Raw genomic sequence first — 21,432 nt, 5'->3', positions numbered from 1 at the left:
AATTATTTTTTCTTAATTATTTTATTTATCTCCTTTCCTATCTTAGACTAAACTTTGTGACATATATATGTATATGTTTCCCTTTAGCAGTTTGACATTATACATCATATTTTCATCATTCCAGTGGATAGCCCTTCAAAATGGTCATTTACTAACATTATTTGACTGACAGAATCTGAACCCCCATCAAAGGGATTCTCACACTCTGTGAGTCTTCATGGAATCAAAAAAGCTAAATGTTTGTTCTGTCTATTCCCTGGCACCTAGAGGCAGGCAAGTATCAGGTTTAGCTGATGATATGCTTTTGCCTGGGACATTGAATACGAGACAAGGAACAGTGATGTTAAGAATAGATTATACTTCATTCTTTCAGTTGATGGTGGAATATGGCATCCAATGGCATTAGGAGCAAGAATGGCCTCCTATGTCTATTTATAGCATCAGCACTAGCCTGCTAAATAGATAAATTCTGTGGTACAACAGTGACTGTTTCTGGATAAACACCTTCTCTTAATTCCTGGCTATTTCCTGAGCCCTAGTATTCAGCCTTCTCCTGGAGATACATAATATCCTTCAAATAAATCAATTTTTCTGCCAAATGTAGCAATCATCAGTTTATGAGGCTTCAACCTGGGACCCTAACTAATAAAACGTTAAAACTTTGTACATATTTTAAATATATTTTTAATTGCATAGAATCACTGGATATAAATATGCACATGAATATATGATTCATTTTAGTAGGGATCCAAGGGATGCTATAAGAAGAAATAGGAATCTCTAGGTATTATGTTAACTTATATCTATAAAGAAAAATTATAGAACCAATTTACTAACTTTTTTAAATTTAGAAAATATATTCACACAAAAAAGAATATATACTATACAGTTAAATAATTTTTAAAACTCAAAATATTCCAAAGAATATCAGTGAAATCAGCATAATATATAAAATGCACATATAAAAAGAAGACAGTATTTATTTTAATACATGAGTATAGCTATTATATCAGAAGTTAATATAACAATCTAATAAAATGAAAAACCTTGGAGAGGTTTAATTAGAAAAAATAAATATAAATAATAAATATCAGAAATATCCTAAATCCACTAAAATATAAGAATATGTTATGAACAACTTTATGCCCACACATTAGGGAACTTAGGTAAAATTCATAAAGTATACAAGAAACATAACAACAAAATGACACAAGAAGAAACTGAAAAATTGAATAAACTCATAACTAATAATGAAATATCATTACTGATTAAAGCTTTCTTACTCTTTGTTTTTTTTTTTTTTTTTTTTTTTGAGACTGAGTCTGGCTCTGTCGCCCAGGCTGGAGTGCAGTGGCCGGATCTCAGCTCACTGCAAGCTCCGCCTCCCGGGTTTACGCCATTCTCCTGCCTCAGCCTCCCGAGATGCTGGGACCACAGGCGCCCGCCACTTCGCCAGGCTAGTTTTTTGTATTTTTTAGTAGAGATGGGGTTTCACCGTGTTAGCCAGGATAGTCTCGATCTCCTGACCTCATGATCCGCCCGTCTCGGCCTCCCAAAGTGCTGGGATTACAGGCTTGAGCCACCGCGCCCGGCCTAAAGCTTTCTTCAATGAAAATTCAATGCCAATATAGCTTTACCAGTAAATTATCTTAAATATTTAAGGGAAAATACCAATCTTATATGAATTCTTCCAGAAGAAAGAAAAAATATTACCCAATTTATTTCATGTGGTCAAAATAATTTTGATGCCAAAAATTGAAAAAAAAAATATAGACAAATATCTCATGAAAATAAATGTAAAAACCATTAAAAATTTAAAAATTAAAAACTAACAAACTGTTATTAGAATATATTAAAAATAACAATATGTCATGCTCAAGGTGGGTTTATACTTGGAATGCAAGGCTAGTTTAACAACCAAATCAATCAGTATAATTTAACCATTAACAAAACATAAGAGAAAAATTATGTTAACATTTTAATATAGGTAGAAAAATAATTGACACAACTCAACTTTAACGCATGAAAGCTAGGATAAAGAAGAATATACAGATATAAAAGAAATTAGAAAAAATACTTGTAGCATATCAGCTTGAGCTGCTATAACAAAATACCATACTGGGTGGTTTAAGCCATAGACATTTATTTCTTACAGTTCTGGAGTTTGCAAAGTCTAAGAACATGATGACAGCAGATTCAGTTCCTGGTGAGGTTCCTCTTCCAGACTTGAAGATGGCCTCCTTCTCACTGTATCTTCACATGGTAGAGAAAGAGAGAGCTCTGGTCTCTCTTCCTCTAGTAAGAACACTCATGTCATCTTGAGAATTCCACCTTCATGGTCTCATCTGAGCTAAATTATTTCCCCAAAACTCCATCTGCAAATACCCATCACATTGCACATTAGGGCTTCTACCTATGAATTTGAGGGGTACACATGCATTCAGTTAGTAACAGCACATCATGATTAATGGTACAAGATGGAATGTTGTTTGCCTGAAATTCGGAATGAAATATAAATGCCATTATTCCCACAGCAAATCAACAATATCCTGATGGTTCTAGTCAGTACAGTAAGACAAGAAAAGAATTTAAAATGGCATAAGGACTGGAAAGAAAGAGATGAAGGTTCAATTATGCACAGCCGATGTGCATATGAATAATGATAAACATTAAACATTTAGATAGCTAAGACATCTCAACTTAAAAGACAACATATTGTGAGAATGCTTTCAGGAGCTTTGACAGAAATGCTACATCCTTAAAATACAAAGAATGCTAAAAATTGAGATGAAAGTCACCAAGAATTTTATATAAAATTTGGCAAAGGATGCAAATAGACAACTTATATGGACAAATAGATGTGTAGTAGGTTTAATACAGCAAGTAATTAAAAATTAAACAATGTAACTTCTCTTTTTTTCCTTTTCAAATTAATAAATATGTCTAGGTTGTTGAGAGTGAGGTAAAAATGTAATGTCACATATTAAATATAGGATTTTGAATCAGCTTAAGCTTTCTGGAAAAACACGATAATTTTGTCAAGAGTCTTCTAAATATTCATATATTTTGGCTAAGCTCTTTTTCTTGTAGGAATTTATCCTAAAGAAATCCTCAATCAGATATACTGATGTGTATTTATGTATGGAGATTTTTCATCAAAGTTTTTTATAATGTCTCAATATTAGAAATAATCAAATTCAACAATAATAAGAAAAGCATTAAGTAAACACGAAGATGTATGCACAGGCATAGCTCAGAAATACTGAATGTTCAATTCCAGGCCACCACAATAAAACAGTTTTACAAAAAGGTGAGTCACACAAATTTTCTGGTTTTCCAGTGCATATAAAAGTTATGTTTACCTTATGGTATAGTCTATTAAATGTGCAAAAGCATTGTATCTAAAAATATATGTACCTTAATTTAAAAAATACTTTATAGCTAAAAATGCTAATAATCATTTGAACCTTCAGTGAATCATAATCTTTTTGCTGGTGGAGGTTCTTGCCTTCGCATTGATTGCCACTGACTGATCAGGGTGGTGGTTGCTGAAGGACAGCATAACTGTGGAGGTATCCCAAAATAAGATGGTAAAATTCTCTGCATTGATTAGCTCTTTTCTTCATGAAAAATTTGTCAGTAACATGGGATGTTGTCTGATATTATTTTACCCATAGAATTTCTTTCAAAATTAGAGTCAATCCTGTCAAACCCACCATTGCTTTATCTAACTTGATATTCTAAATCCTTTGTTGTCATTTCAACAATGCTCATAGTCTCTTCACCAATAGTAGATTCTACCTCAAAAAAAAAAAGTACTTTCTTTGCTCATTCATAAGAACCAAATCTTCCTCTGTTCAAGTTTTATGATATTGCAGCAATTCAGTCACGTCTTCAGGCTCCACTTCTAATCTAGTCATCTTGCTATTTCTACATCTTCAGCTGCTTCTTCGACTGAAGTCTTGAACCTCTCAGTCATCCATGAAAGTTGCAATCAACTTTTTCCAAACTCCTGTTAATGTGGATGTTTTGACCACCTCCCATGAGTTATGACTGCTCCTAATGGCATCTGGGATGATAAATCCTTACCAGAAGGTTCTCAATTTACTTTGCCCATATCCTTCAGAGGAATCACTGTATTTCTGAAATAATAAGACTTGAAAGTCGAAGTTACTTCTTGATCCATGGGCTGAAGAACAGATGTTGTGTTAGCAGACCTAAAAACAACATTAATCTCATTGTACATCTCCGTCAGAGCTTTTGAGTGACCAGGTCCATTGTCAATGAGTAGTGATAATTTAAAAGGAATCTTTTTTTTTTTTTTTTTTTTTCTGAGCATTAGGTCTCATCAGTGGGCTTAATATATTCAGTAAACCATGTTGTGAACAGATGTACTGTCATCAGGCTTTTTTTCCCCCCATTTATAGAGCAGTATAGAGTAGAATTAGCATAATCTTTAGGGTTCTAGAATTTCTGGAATGGTAAATGAGCATTGGCCTCAGATTAGTTACCAGCTACATTAGCCACTAACAAAAGAGTCAGCCGGTCATTTGAGGTTTGGAAGCCAGGAATTGACTTCTCTCTAACTATAAAAGTCCCAGATGGCTCCAATATAGGACCATTTTATCTACATTGCAAATCTGTTGTTTAGGGTGGCCACCTTCATCAATTATCTCAGCTAAATCTTCTGGATAACTTGCTGCAGCTTCTACATCAGCACTTGCTGCTTCACCTTGCGTTCATGTTATAGAGATGGCTTCTCTTCTTGAACCTCATGAACCAAGCTCTACTGTTGTCAGACTCTTCTCTGCAGCTTCCTCACCTCTCTCAGCCTTCATGGAATTGAAGAGAATTAAAGTCTGACTCTGGATTAGGTTTTACTTTAAGAGAATATTGTGGCTGGTTGGATCTTCTATCCAGCCACTAAAACTTTCTTCCTATCAGCAATAAATTTGTTTCCCTTTCTTATTATTTGTGTGTTCACTGGAATAGTAAGTTCAATTTTTATCAAGAACTTTTCTTTTGAATTAACAACATGACTGTTTGATCCAAGATGACTATCTTTCAGACTACTTCAACTTTTGACATGGCTTCCTCACTAAGCTTAATCATTTCTAGCTTTGTATTTAAGTGAAAGACATGCAGCTCTTCCTTTTACTTGAATACTTAGAAGCCATTTTAGGGTTATTAATTGACCCAATTTTAATATTGTTTTTCTCGGGGAATGGGGAGGCCCAAAGAGAGGAAGAGAGACGAGACAGGAATGGTCAATTGGTAGAGCAGTCAGAATATACAAAACACTCATCGATTAAGTTCAGCCATATTAGAGAGGTGTTGTTTGTGGAGCCCCGAAACAATTACAGTAGTGGCATTAAAGATCACTGATAACCAATCACCATAACAGATATAATAATGAAAAGTTTGAAATATTGTAAGACTAACCCAAAAGTGACACAGAGACATGAAGTGAGCGAATGCTGTTGGAAAAAAATGGCATCAATAGACTTGTTCAATGCAGAACTGCTACAATCTTTTAACTTGTAAAAAGTGTACCTGCCAAACGAAATAAAGTGAGGCACAGTAAAACCAGGTATGCCTCTATAACATTTGAAGCAACTGAAACAGTGCTTCCAACAATATGTAATAACATATGAAAAAGCTCATATTTCATTAGCAGTGAAAATATCAACTTAATGTAACTGGGATAACATTCCAAATATGGGAATCAGATTTGCACAGCTTGATGGATTTTCTTAAATTGAACATACCCATAGACTCAGCATTGAGATTTTTAAAAAGTTGTGAATAACTATCCTTATTTCTGATACCACAGTTTTATTTTCTTTGATTTGAATTTAATATAAATTGACTTACACAGTATATATTGTTCTTTGGCTACTTTTATTTGATACGCTATTTGTTAGATTTAGCTCTTGCTTGTTCAGTTGTCCCATTGATATCTACAAGGGATACATTCCAGGACCCCAGTGGATATCAAAATCCAGGGATGCTCAAGTCTCTAAATATTAGAACTTCAATACATCTGAAAGTTATGTTGCTATGCATAGCGAAGGAAAAATAGTTAAAGATTTTTTCCAAAATAGCCAATTAATTAAATACCAGTTTCTAAGTAATCTTTTTTCACTGTTTTTATGATGCAATGTTAACAATAATCCATTCTTTACTAATCATAATTTGTATAATTCCCCTTATGATACAGCTTTCTGTCAGTTACCTAAGTAAAACAATATTGTTTTTATTCATTAAGTCTTCATTTTATCTTATTTTAACATAAAATAAGAGCAGTTTTACCCCATTAAATATTTTTTCCTAAGAGTATTTGATGGCTTTACTCATTAGATGAATTGTAGAATATTCTGTGAAGTACCACCAAACATGCAAACAACCATCCAGATACCTACCGAATCTTAAGCTATAAAAACTTATTATAACTTATTGTAATAATCTATAATAACTTACTGACATCTCAGATATCCAGTTATTTTGTTTTGTAATAAGGTGTGTTTATTATTATTTTCTTCTTTTGTAATCCTAAAAATGTTTCAGCAGTTTTTACTATATACAACAATTTTTTTTTTTTTTTTTTTTTTTTTTGAGACGGTGTCTCGCTCTGTCGCCCAGGCTGGAGTGCAGTGGCCGGATCTCAGCTCATTGCAAGCTCCGCCTCCCAGGTTCACGCCATTCTCCTGCCTCAGCCTCCTGAGTAGCTGGGACTACAGGTGCCTGCCACCACGCCCGGCTAGTTTTTTGTATTTTTTAGTAGAGACGGGGTTTCACTGTGTTAGCCAGGATGGTCTCTATCTCCTGACCTCGTGATCCGCCTGTCTCGGCCTCCCAAAGTGCTGGGATTACAGGCTTGAGCCACCGCGCCTAGCCCAAATACATATCTTTTTAACGCCCCTCTAATTCAAATAATATTGATTTTTATTGTTACTAGAAATGTAGTATGTTTTAAAATACTTTTATTTTTCTGAAATAATATTGCTGATAAATAGAAAGTTATGATGCCTGTATCAAAGATATCAAAATAAAACATTTAGTGTTAGTGTTTTTTTGTTTTGTTTTGGTTTGGTTCGGTTTTGTTTTTGTTTTTTGAGACAGAGTCTTGCTCTGTCACCAGGCTGGAGTGCAGTGGCGCCATCTGGGTTCACTGCAACCTCTGACTCCCGGGTTCAGGTGATTCTCCTGCCTCAGCCTCTGGAGTTGCTGGGATTACAGGCATGCGCCACCATGCCCAGCTAATTTTTTGTATTTTTAGTAGAGACAGGGTTTCACTCTGTTGGCCAGGATGGTCTTGATCTCCTGACCTTGTGATCCACCCACCTCGGCCTCCCAAAGTGCTGGGATTACAGGCGTGAGTCACCGCGTCTGGCCAGTCTTAGTTTTTAAACTTTGTTTAAAATAAACTCTTTTAGGTAGGTAATCATATAAATTATAGAAGACTTTTTAAAAATTCATACCTTTAGAAATAAATTTTTGTGCTATATTCAGAGGCTCTTTTGTGCTTATAAATATTTTGTGCTTATCAAATATATTGTGTTGGTGAAATTTGTGAATCTTGAATTAACCTTTGTTTGAAAAGAACACTCTACCAGATGTTGATTTGAAAACCAGTTTAATTTGTTTTATAGATGACTTAATATATTTTAGTTAGCAATTAGATGTTCTATGCAAATACCATTCTATTTAGTAATGGAGAAAGAGAAACCAAGACTCTAAGCAAAAAAATAAATTTGGCACATGCTCTTCACTGAATCCTTTGCTTAAATATCATCAATTAATTTCAAAACAAATTCAGCCACAGTTTAGAAGTTTTGTTTTCAAAAATTAACAATTTTATCTAAAATAATTGTCAAACATTTCATCTTTTACTAAATTAACTTCCAAAGCATTACTATGATTTTATAAATTGGATTAAAAATTAAATTATTATTGGAATTAATTAATTTTCTATTTGGAATCAGATGACACTGATAAAATACTGACATCATGTAACTCTGCCAAGTTCTGCTAATGGAGGCAACATTCTAACACTTTTCATACATGCATATGAAAATTTGAAATTAAAAATCAATGAAATGTATAAAGAACAATGTTTTTATATAAATAAAAAGTTATATGCAATGGTGTGAAAATGCACTTTCTGCAGCCCCATGTGTTAAATTATTATTATTTTCTACAGTGTTCTGAAAATGATTATTAGCTTTTGAAATAGATGCAAATGCTTCTTAAGCAGCTTTTTGTCTTGTATTTCATGTTTACAATGACATTACCACAACCCCCATGAAAAATGATAAAAGTTGACAAAGAGTTTATTCAATTTACAATCATTATCAATTTTCTTGAGAAATTGAAATGTAGTATTTATATTTTATTGTACATGCACTTTCCTTTTTGAACTCATTGCTGCTTAAAGGATATCTTTCAAAAAGACAAGTAAATATTGTAGATTTATAGCACAAAACTATCATAATAAGAGATTTCAGACTTTTCTCTATAAACTGTGTGGCAGAACTACCTAACCTCTGTTTCCTATACGTATTTCAGATATAAGTAATCTAGAATCTCCCACATTTTCCAATGACTTACTAACTGGCGGTCCGGAGGCTTCATGCTTTTGAAACCAGCAACGTAGGCCATGGCACAACTGGCTCTAGCACTAAGTGCCTGGCAGAAGCAGCAGAATTGCCCACTTTTTCTAATACAAACTAAAACCAGAAAGATATAGTACTCCCTAGCTTTCTCTGTCAATACACACTGTTTCATCAACAAGTACCTGCTGACTAATACCTAAAAAAGAGATGTGTGTTCAATTCTGGAAAGAGTTGGGATAGGAAAGTTGGGTTTATCATTCATTTTCTTTAAGACTTAATGAGTTATATTCTATACAGTCCTATAGAGTGAGAACTCGATTCATGGTATATGCATCTCAAACATGCTAATAGGTAAGACTATGACAGAAGCTAGAAGTACAAAATGCAAGAATAAATCCATTCTGATGTATTTTAATGTAACCAGTACTAACAATGTAGTTTTCGCTTTTTAAAATGTAATAAATGCAGAATTAAACAGGATGCTGGGGGTAGGGAGGGCATGAACTAGAACTATCGCATGCAAAACAGAATTTGTACAATTTGTAAAAATTTACATAATTTGTAAAGCAAAATTTTTTTTAAAAAATGCTTCTGTCATCCATGGAAACCAATAAATGCTCTCCAATTCTTTGAAAATTTAGAGAAGCATCTGGAAACTTACATTGTCCTCTAGGTTGAAGTTTAAATATCTTTTATGTGGGTCTCATTACTTCTTCCCAAGAATGGGTCAGGTCATTTCATCTATGTGAGAGAAGGCAGTGTTCTAATTTTACAAGAGTTGTTGGTCATTATACTTGTACTTGAAGCCACTGTTCCAGGTGCCAAGCTAACAAATATAAGGTGTAGTTCTTTAAAACAGTAGGAACAAAGAGTTGAGTGTCCTGAGTCATATGGGTTAAGTGGTAAGATACTGGAGGGTCTCTGGTATCTTTTTCACTTAAGATATTAGTATTTTTTATTTAAGAAGTTTTCTACCAAAAGCCTAGGAACTTAACAATAAAATTGCTCACTCCCCCTCCCCAATACCAACCCTCTTAGACATCAATCTTTCCTTCAGTTTCTCTTGTTACTTTATGCTCTCATCCCTCTTCTCATTGTAGAGTAATGGGCTCTAAGTTTGAGCTTTGGAAGGAAATCTAAAGTGGTCCTTGAGGCTGCTTTGCTTCTAGACCATTCAGAATGATTTGGCTTTGGTAATGGCATTCTTCATGGGGTCCAATGTAGCTCCTTGGAATGCTCCAGGGGAATTGGGTGAAAATTCCGTCTAGTCATTAAGGATGACTTTCTCTTCCTTTCCTTCCTTAAAGACCTCCTGAGGAGAGGTGATTGTTCAACAGCAGAATACAAATATTCCTATATCTCTTGGTTAAATATTTTTGCTACCCATGAACATCCTCAATGCCTTAGAGAGAAGATATAATGCTGACATTCATCAGATGAATACACTTCACATATTATCAAAACTTGATAGGATATAGTCTAAATTCCTTAATAGAAAGTTCAAGCTCTTCATGGTCTGAATCTGCCCTGTACTGTCCAACACAGTGACCACTAACCTTATGTAGCTACTGAGCACTTAAAATTGAGATGTGCTGTAAACGTAGCATACATACTGAATTTTTGAGACTTAATATGAAAAAAGAAGATACAAATTCTCATGAATATTATTTATATGAATTACATGTTGAAATGGTAATATTTTAGAAACATTGCATTAAATAAAATATAAAAATTAATCCAATTATTTTTGCTTTTTTAAAAACATAACTACTAGGAAATTTAAAGTTTCATATGTGGCTAGCATTTTATTTCTATGGGGCAGCACTGGTGTATATCTTGCTCCTCAACTTGAAGTCATATTCTGCTTATTGCCTTGGCAATGGATTTATGCTTCAGTACTTTGCAAACAGTGTTCTGATTCACGTTTTACAATTGTCCTTCCTCTTTAACTTTCACCCCATTATACCCTATTGCACAAATATAATCCTGAAATGCAATAGATGAATAGCTAAAAAGCATAGTTCATATGTCTCTTCCTTTGCAAAGTCATCTCCTTTCCCTAAGACAGTTAGTTGTGCTAATCCTAGCCTTATGTCTACACTTACTGTGAAATTGTGCACTATACTGTAATTATTATTTACATGTGTGTCTGTTTACTTACCTACAAGCCCCTTGAAGTCAGGGACCATGACATATACACTTAACATAGTACACAGTTTTCAATGAATGCTTCCTAAATGGAATCAAATAGTATTCCTCTATATCCTGTGGTTAATCTGCATGAACATCAGTACATAGTCTATGAACATGACATCAATATAAAGTGGTATTGAGAAGTTATGATACTGCAGAAACTAAAATATCTACTTAAAAATAATTTATGAACCCAAACTGAATATGGTCATCAATAATTATATAATCATCATGAACTGTAGCTGCACTTATATACAAAGCAAAATAACTACATAAAAGTAAACAAAAATAAATTTCTGAAAGTTAGTAATTCCTGAAACTTATTGAGTACTCAATATGTGCATGTCACCATGTGAAGAATATGCTATCTTATACAATGTTCATAATGTATTTTTATCATTCCAGTGTTAGAATAAAATAGGGTAAATCTGACATTGAACACAGGTAGTCTGCCTTTAGAACTCTTGAACTTCCAATCTTTTGGAAATAAATTATAATATGGGTTTCCCAATAGGTTCAAAGACCACTAAAAATGGAATGCTTTGTCACATTCAGATAGACAGGTCTATTTTTCATTATCTGAGTCAGATTCTTTGTCCTCAGTTTGGCTAAGAGTTTTATGGGCATCACAAACATCACTGGGACAGTGCTTTTAATAAGGATGAAAGGCAGAGAGAAAAATCCCAAAATACATTCTCTATCAGACTATCAGGTCAGAATATAAACAGGAAACTGGTAGGAAGAAAAGAAGGATGCTACCTTTAAAAACAGCTGACAAAGCTCATAAGGTAGCTATTTGTTTTATCTTGAACTGAAAATTCAAAATCACAGTTTAGAATTGTTATCTTTTCTACTTTGCTATGCTATTTTTGGTTTGTATCTATTATGCTTGGATTATTGAATCCTTTCCTCACTGAGTTTTTCTTCCCTTTCCAAAGCAATCTGAAAAATATTGCCAGATTAGTATTTATGAAAACTGCTTCACATAAACCAATTTTAGGCACAGGGCAGCAAGTCCTATGTTGTGTCTAAAATGGTCAGGCAAGCAGTGGACTGGAATTGTTTCTTTAGAGCCCTTAGAGGCCCAGCACTATCTATAGAATAAAGTTCAATGTCCACCTTCCACAGTCGGACACTGCCTCTTTCCGATGTTCCAATACCCTGCTCTCTTCCCCTACATTCATGTACTTGAATCCTCTGCTCCAAGGTTACTAACTGAAGCAGCCTTCCAAACCTGTCATCCACATTCTTATTACCCTGTCCATATTCATAGTATTCTTTCAGCCTAAAATGTTATTCAGGACAGCTGTACAAAACTTATCTTTTCTTACTGATACAGCTCAAGTCTACTTCTTGCCTGACCATTTCAGACACAACATAGAACTTTCCCACCCTGTACCTAAAAACTGGGCTGCCTTATTATTATTGTTGACAGTGCTTTGTGTTACATTCCATACAAATGGATTTTCTTTTCTCAAATGAACAACTGCTTTAGGCAAAGACCATTGGCTATTCCCTTAATATGTTTTATGACACCAAATTCAGGTCTGTTAATGTAGGCAGAACTTAGTACACCTTTATCCTGTTAATAAAACTCATGATCTAAAATCAGTCCAGAATATTGTATTAGTGATCTTTTTCTATCCTGAGTACATAGTAAGAAGGCATGCCATCAACTTCTCTCCAGAAAATGAAGAATTTGTTCTGGCATTTGGTCTCCTTTGGTCTACAATGTTAAAAGGTTAAATTGGTTATACTAAGGTAATATGGTTTAGATTGCTTTCAGTAGAGCTGTGATTTTCCGAACCAAAATGAAAGCTTTATAACTTCATCATTTAAAAGAAGGCAATGAAAGCAGTGTTATATAATGAAGGAAATAAAACTTCTTAAAAGCAAAGAAATAAAAATGTTTAAATGAGCAAATTAAAATATTTTTATATTAGAAAAATCCAAATAATGATTTATTACAGTTTCATGTTCATTCAAATCTGTGTTTCAAGAAATTAAGGGATTTTTTTTTAATATGGAAAGGAGATAAAATAGCAAAATTGCTTTAAAATTGTACTGAATATACATAGAAGCAAATACATAAATACTGACACAATTGGAAGAAAAAACAGAAGTGGTTAAAGATATGGCACTGCAATTTAAAATATGTGGATCCAATTTCAATTTTCCCTTTCTAGACACTCTCCTTATATCCACCTCCACCCACTCTCCCATGCATAACCAAACATACATTATAAAAACTGTAGGTATCTAATTCAAACCTCTCCATTTTATGAGCCTTCAAACAATTTCTATAACATAATAAAAATAATTTTGTTTCCTTTTGTATTTTTCGAACCCTAAATATTATTAATATATTTCTGAATGAAAGAATGTCTACACATAGAAGCCATTCAGTTTTTATCTTCATGTTTTCCTCTTAACAATTAAGTCCTCCCTCTTCAAAGCCCTAGTGGGGCAAGAGGAAAGAGGAACCATGACAATTCCGTGGGCGCCCACTTTGCTTTTCAGGGATGCATTTCTGTGTAACCACTGAGCTCCTATTTGCAAAAAGGCAGAGCTATGTCTAAGAGTCACAATCCCCATTTTCCTTTATTTCAAATTCTAACTTCCTGATATAAACATATTTTCATGAAAAATGTTTTCAGAGGGAAGATGGGAAGTGGGAGTGAAAAATGTAATTTAGTTTATTTTATTTTGACTTTCATCCACAGTTATATCCTAGCTAACCAAGTTCTCTACCACCTTTACCTCAATGATTTACTCCCTGTGTTCAAGGCCTTACTGTGACCTCTTAGACATCCAGAGCAGAAAACTCTGGGTAATACGGTGTGTTCAGCGTCTTCCAAAAGCTCTTATTTCCTATCTTAATCTATGGCTTCTACCTCCAATGTCAAAATTGTCATGATCTGTTATAGCTTTCTCAATTTTTCGTCTGTGATTTGTGATAATGGATTTCAGACCAACTACTATGTTAACCATTCCTAGAATATACATTATCTTACTTCTGTCACAAAGGTATGTTTTTGTTTGTTTGTTTTCAGAAATTAACCCAAGGAGCCACTAGTGAGGCAAACAGGCCTTTTGATACATCGAAAGACCCTTCAGAAAGATATCTCTTCTTACTTCACTCAGAAGTAGCAAATGTATTCTTTTTCTTCTATCACATCAGTCAGTTGTGAAACATACAGTTGAATTTTTACAATTACAGGTTTTCATTTGACTAGCATAAGAAAAAATTGACTTTATTGGTAGTCACTATGTCTGAAGAAGATTTAAGAAAAGAGTACATATTAACTTAAATTTACATCATAAATATATACTTTAAGGATGTCAGTTCACAGTAAATAGTCTATATCCAGGGGTAAACAGATTGCACAAAACATAACAATGGTTCTGCACTTATTTATAACATAAAATATAGGCTAATATATATAATGTTAAAGTTTTTTTTTTTTTTTTACTTAAAAACTTAAGACATGCACAAAAGTAGAGAGAAGAATATAGAAACACCATAGATTCATCACCTAGATGTAATAATAATTATTTAGGTTTGCTACTCTTGCCCAATCTTTCTTTTTTTCAAATTTTGTTCTTTCTTCTTTGGACTGAAATATTTAAAAATATCAGACATCATGTCATTTCACTCCGGTGTATTTCAGTATGTTTCTCTAAAATAGAGGAGTATTTTCGTATATAACTACAGTGCCATTATCACAATCAACAAAAATTGGCAGTAATTCCTTGACATTGTTTCATTTCTAATCCATATTCAAATTTCCCTGTTTTCTTTGAAAAATGTCTTTTTGAAGCTGATTTATTCAAGTGAGGATCGAAATAAATTCTATGTGTTATATCTTTTGAATATCCTTTAATTGAGAATAGGGCCCCTCCACCTTTTTTTCCCACTTTTAAACATTTGTTGTAAACAACTGACTTAGTTGTCTTTTAAAGGGACTCACATTAAAAGTTTTCTTTTTTCCTTATGGGATCTGATCATGTGTTTCCCTATCTTCTATATTTTTAATAAACTCAAATTTAAGTACTTTTGTGTAGAACAATTTATTATATGGCACTATAGCTTATTTACATGGTCATTCTATGTAGCTGTGGATATTTAAAGAGGTGTTTTTGTCCTCTGCAATTGAGAGCCACACGTTTGTAAAATGCACCTCAAATTTTCTAGCAGTTAGGAGTTTCCCAGGATCTCCCTTCTATCATTGTCTCCTTGAAGCTGTTTCTTCTCAAATTGCACCCTCAAGAAATGATGTCTCTATTCTCCTGGTTGTCCTTGTTTCCTCTCTTTCTGCAAATTCTTGTGCTTTCTTTATAACGTTTTATTTCTATTTACTTACATTGAACAGGAAGTATAATTTCTTCCCATATTCCTTGTACATTCATGCAAAATCCTTATTATCAAAGGCAAGACACTACAATTCATTTTGACTCAGGTTCCAAATAAACATTTAACAAACATTTTTGGGTGACTATTATGTGCCAGACTCTTTGCTAGCTTTGAGAAAATAGAGATGAATAAGTAAAAGACCATTCACTCTGGTGGCCTACTGAGGAAGATAGGCAGCCAAACACACCACACAATATGACCTCAGTGCTCCAATGCCAATGCCAATTGAGTGCTGTGGAAACAAATGCTTCTAGCCTCTGTAAGGCCCATGAGTCAGTTTATGGCTCTTTATAACACAAAGTTACAGACAGCACCTGCCAATCATTTGATACAGATTTGCTAGAAAAAAGAGCCAGCACCACATTTTCTGCTCCGTTCCATCCTATGACCTTTTTTATTTGTATCTACCTTTGACCACACCCCTTTCTTTCTCCTTGTCACCACACCCTGAGTTAGATCTCACATCTATTGCCACACTTCATATTACACAACTGTTTTTGCTTCTCTCTCTCTCTCTCTCTTTCCCCACTACTCCAAGAGTAGCAGGCACATGTTAAGAGATGAAGCTAGTTTCGTTTCTTTTTATTTCAATGCAAGAAGAAATAGGAAAAAGTGGAGATAGAAAATTGAATGTTTGTGTTTTATAAATGAATAATTAATATTTATAATTTGTTAGAAATTAATTAAAGAAACTTTATTTTGGACTTAGATTTCCTAGCTATGTGCCCATCTACATGTGCTCAAGCTCACTTGCAGCCATTACCGAGGAAGAAAAAGGGAATCTTCATTAGCAGTTTTTCCTCTCCCCTGTCTATTGTTAGTTTGACAACTATATGGATACTGAAGAAAAGTATTTTACTGGATATCCACATTAGATCATTGGACCCTCATTTACAATGCTGCAAAAACCTCAAAGTTGTCCTGCATAGTCAAGGTCAATCTTCTATTGTAGAGACTCCTGCATTCTATCAAGAGCCTTTCTATTCAGTAAAGATTTCCCAAATGCTCACCTGAAAGTTTATTTTAAATAGATGCAGTTGGTTCCCTGGAGAGGAGTCCAGTGTCACTAGCTCTGGATAACAGTTTTAGCTTCTAGTTTCATTTAGCTTCACAGGCCTTTTATCTGGAAAAAGAAATAAGAGCTAGAATGATACATAAGGAGGTGAGTGCAAAACTGCTTTTCCCTGGGAAGATTTAGAAAACTGACAGGCATGATGTTAAATCTGCCATATGGACGATAACATCAATGGGAGGAAATATTGCAGATGTTGTTAATATCTGAAAAAAATAAGAAAGAGGAAAAAACCTTTTGTCAGAGAATATCTGTCCTACTAAAAATAGAATTCAAAGCTAGGACAGGATTTTCTACACAGGTCCTTGTAAAGGTCATATGACCCTCCACCTTGCATTCTCTTTATAGAAGAATTTTATTTCTACTGTGATATGTGCAATGACTGCTATTATCCTGTATGAGAACACATTTAAATGCCATGCCAGCTCAAATTAAAATAGTTGGACTCTTTCCTACCACTGCTGTTAGAATAAATGACTAGTATGCTATAAAAATTGCTGTTTGGCCCCAAATTTTGCATAAGGTATATAATGAGCTAAGTTGAAAAGAAATCTATCATATAGTAGAGCTTGAAGATGACAAACAGCTTTTAAATCTTGGTTATGTTAAAATAAGAGCATATACATGTATTTGTGTGTGTGTGTGTATTTGTGTGTGTAGGAGTGAGTACCAATGGGCACACAAAAAGAATTTTATAGCACTTCTTTTCTACAGTTCATTCAGGTATGTGGCAAATCATGTGACCTCCAGTGAACTCATCTATAATGGGTTGAAAATATCCAAAGATGGGAAGACTGCTGGGAAGATAGCAGGAGATGCTGTAAGTGCAGCAGTACTTCCTGCCTCATTGTTCTTTGACCTTTTCTTCATTTAAAGTAATGTTGGTACCTGGAGCAAGGCTGCTAGATGAGCAACATAAGAACTATTCTCTTTTAATTCAGTGGAAATATGCCCAGGAAAGTAATGTTAATTTGCTATTTGTACTACTACTATCAGAGAAAACTAGGGGACATAATAATGTGGCATAGAACTTACCTAGGAGTGTTCACCCTAAGATTCCAGTCACAGCTGACTTATTTATTTGCTCTATTTTGTATTTAATGATGTTTGGCAAACCTTTAAGAGAAGGAAATTGAAATCTGCTACTCTGCCTTCAATACTTGCTCGTTGCTGTCAGGGTACAGGATTAAAGGTGCTCACAGCGGGGGAAACACAAACTTCAGCATTTCTCTGGACCCAAGGGTAGTTATAATAGTCCTGGTATTATTTTGTTTAATCTGTCAATAAACCAATGATAGCTGGTTGCTTACCAATGGGGCGAAGCTGGGAAAAGACTCGCTGCTATCCTCAATATCAAAAAAAAAAAAAAAAAACAAAAAACAAAAAAACAAAACCTCACCATCATCTGAATGAGTGATCCTAGTGTGAAGCCACGCACTTAATGACAACGAGGCACTCCTTAGTCTGCAGACACAGTCAGGAACAGTCAGAGTTAGCTCTAGTTTAGAAACAGAATCTCCATTTAGAATTCCATTCATGTGAACAGTCTCCCTGAAGAGCCGACAAAAAGTATTCCCTAATAGAAAGAGAAAAGGGCACCCAAGAAGAAAACACAAGCATAACAGTTATGGCTCTTATACTTAGGATCAAGGCAGATCTTACTAACTCTCTCAGCAGACACTGGCTCATGGGAGTTTGTGGATAAATCCAGGGCAGAGCCAATGATGCATTATTCTCTAGACTCTGCCGGTGCTTGAGGGCCACCATCTGCTTGCTAATACTATAAAGGACAAAGGACAACATCATCAACCATGAGCAAAGACAGAGCATGCAGGGCTGCGGCCCCATGGCATTCACCATAGCGGGTCACTCTCCCCTTTCTCCCCCGTTCATTTGGCCATTCTGTCTAGAGAGCATCACAGACGCTGTGCACAACAGAGGCTTAAAGTAGCTACTTCACCATATCCAGAGATTGAGAGGATTGAGTAAGAATCTAACTCTAATATGCTGTTAATACAGCTAATTACAAGGACATGTGTTGTTAGGGCCTCAGTTTTTTGGTATATGGGATGTCTTTTTTGATATATACTTATCCAGGGCTTATCTTTCATTTCCTGCTGTTCCCACCTACTTAAGGTCAGATTTATCTGAAAGGGATTTTGGCATATGCATCTATAATTATGCCTATTATTTTTTTTTTCTGTAAATACAGAAACAACACATTAGCCTTATCAGTGAAACCTTGGACCTCTTTACTGTCGGATTTTCAGCTTCCATTAGGATCATAGTAAAGCTAAGATAAAGGAAGAAAAAAAAACTCTCATTCTAAAGGTCAGCCTTGTTAATTAAATGAAAACTCAGGCAGCAGCATTAGAAAATGAAGTGACTGTAGCCTGTGCTCTTTGTGAGGGGACCCTACAGAGTATCCAGCCCATGCTGCCAAAAGCATGGCAAGCTGAATTTTCCCTGGATGGATAAGAGGCTGCTGCGTTACAGCGGTGGTTTTTCCTTTGCAAGCAAGTGGAATTGATTGTGTGTGTCTGTTCTTGAAACTGTTCCATCTCTAGCCCACCTCATTTTCACCTTCTCTTTGATTTACCACCACCACCTCACCATTCCCTGGAGTTTCCTGCTTTCCCACCACTATGTTTCAGCTGAAGCCAATGGGAAGAAAAAAATCAGTAACAAGGTTCTGGGTTGGGTACTTTCACATTTATAAATTCATTACCACCTCTTTTTATAGAAAAGCAAACTGACCTTCAGAGTTGTTAATGATTTGACCTGAGATCACACAGCTAGTGAAGTATGAGAGTAGACTAATCTATCTCCAATGCTCATTCTCTTTCCATAAGAACAAGTGTTTGTATTGTTCTCCTTCCATTCCCACTGCCTTCATTCATAAAAGTTTCCTCCTGCTACCCAGGATCACACTGCACCGTCCCAGCGCCATAACAGAGCTGATTCTATCTAGACCTTCAGCCTAGTACTGTCCTGCCTCTTCCTTGATTTTGTTATTTTTGGATAGGTTCTTCATCCCTTCTACTTGCTCAGGAGCTCTGTGAAGTCCTCAAACAAGTAAATAAAGCCATGAGAAAACTGCACGTTTTGAGATCGGCAGTTCATTCTAGTCCCCCTCATTTCACAGTTGTATCATTTCTATCGTTCTCCAACAAAATAGCCACAAATAGTCACATCATGACATTGCCCTCCATTTCAAAAATTAAAATATTCTCAATCTATTATTATTTTATTGGTTATACCTAAATTCAATCAAATAAATATATTGATTATATCTTTTCTTGATAAATATAAAAACAATATGATTAAAACTATCACATAATCCTAATGAGTTAGAAAATTTTTCCAGACTCTCTTTTTTTTTGCTATAAAGAAAGGCTTTAAATTAATTATACTTATTAAAATTCTTGGATTTGAGGGTTTTCCAGAGGATGAATTTGTGTTTAGGCACAGCTGCCACACTGTGCAGCTCCATAGTGCACTATCTGCATTGAGCTCCAGGGGGAGCAATTGAGATTGTGATTGTGATGGTATCTTCCAAAGCAGAAGGTAGTGAAATGATAAGGTTTAAAACGGTGGTTTGCATATCTGGCTGTAATTAGAACTATCAGTGGACCGTTTAGGACTGAGTTTCACTCAAGGCAATTAAGCCAAAATCTCGAGGTGGATCAAGGCATCAGTAACATTTCAAAACCGCTCCTGTAGAGCACGGGATCTTGGAGACACGAAACCCAAAGTTGAATCCTAGTTATGGAACTCTCCAAATTTCATTTTCTTTATCTGTAATAAAATAAGGCTAGGAATTGTTCTTACTTTATAGAATTGTAAATATAACCCTTAGCATTGTACTTCTAGTTAACATTTCAAAGTAATTAGTAATCACTACTGTTATTATTATGAAGAAACATATCACTACTGTTCTAATACCTAAATGTCTTTAAAAATAAAAAAGGATAATAAACTACCAATTAAGCCAATTCTTTTCTCAGAGATTCAAAGGGCATGTAAAATATAATTTATATTGGTGAGTCATAAGATAGTTCACATTCAGCTGAATGTGTAGAAATCCTACTAAACTTGGAAAGTGGAGAATTCTACTAAAGATAGCACCTTCTACAATCTGACAATGAAAACCCTGCCGTTGGAGTTTTGCCTTTGGTGAATTTATCTTTTCATTCTAACCACTCTGCACTTTGTTTAGTATATCAATGTTACTTCTACTCTCTCTCAAATGCCAAGCATGAATTTATAGTGATTTGTTAGTTACCCCTAGTGATTTCAGGTACTTCAAAGTTAACCTCCTAAGCAAACCCCTTTACAATTTAAGCCCAACCAATAGCAAGTCCTGTCAATTACATTTCATGAACATCTGGTAAGCATTAATCCTCTTCTCCATCTTCTCTCCAAGGCTAGGGATATCTCTTTTTTTTTGTACTGCTTTACCTGCTACTGATTCCTAATTAATCCTCTTATGCTAGAAATAACTTCATAAAAAACAAATATTCACAAATCACTTCTGCTTTAAATTTCCGTTTACTTCCTTATTACCGACCGAATCAAGTCCAAAGTCCTCAGAGAAAAAAAATTTTCAAGATCAGATTTTCATTAAATTTTTCAGAATCCTCCCTCCACCCACCACTTCTCGATAAATGTCCTGATCTAATCACTCTGAATTCCACATGATCTCTGAATATGCCAATGTGTCTTTGCATACAGTCACCGTTTTCTTTTCCTAGCTAACTGCTAATTATCTTTCAAAGCTGAGATCATGTGTAATTTTGGGGGTGTTCTTTTATTCTTCCTCTAAGCAGCATGTGTCTTTCCCTTTTCTGTGTTATTAGGCACTTACTGTGCTTCAGTGAAATTGATCATTTATATCCTTCTCACTCAATGGTCTGAAGGCTCCTTGAGAAGAGTCTAGGACTAACTTAGTGTTCTTAACTTTTACCTGACAGACAGTGAAATGAGGATTTAGTTAAAGATTATTTCATTAGAAATGAGACTTGCTGAACTGTGCTGAGGAACTAAAAATTCTAGTTGTAACAAGAACTCAGAATAAGGATTAATGAACTATGAGACACATGGATATTTCATTCAGTGTGGATTGGGAAAAATTTCTG

At 34.7% G+C, this 21,432-nt stretch overlaps 1 long non-coding RNA gene across 1 annotated transcript; it reads right to left on the bottom strand.

The window, feature by feature from the left end:
* Window positions 1–1,798: 1,798 nt before the first annotated feature.
* On the bottom strand, window positions 1,799–19,582 carry LOC110741049. The gene is made up of 3 exons (XR_002516618.2): window positions 17,694–19,582; window positions 16,233–16,345; window positions 1,799–2,375 (listed from the first exon to the last, which is right to left on the bottom strand). It is a non-coding gene; the product is annotated as an uncharacterized LOC110741049 (long non-coding RNA).
* Window positions 19,583–21,432: the final 1,850 nt, after the last annotated feature.

Source organism: Papio anubis, chromosome 14 (assembly GCF_008728515.1).
Source record: "Papio anubis isolate 15944 chromosome 14, Panubis1.0, whole genome shotgun sequence".
Taxonomy (NCBI): domain Eukaryota; kingdom Metazoa; phylum Chordata; class Mammalia; order Primates; family Cercopithecidae; genus Papio; species Papio anubis.
The sequence above is the reverse complement of the archived record's forward strand: the minus strand, read 5'-3'. Positions and strand labels throughout refer to the sequence as shown.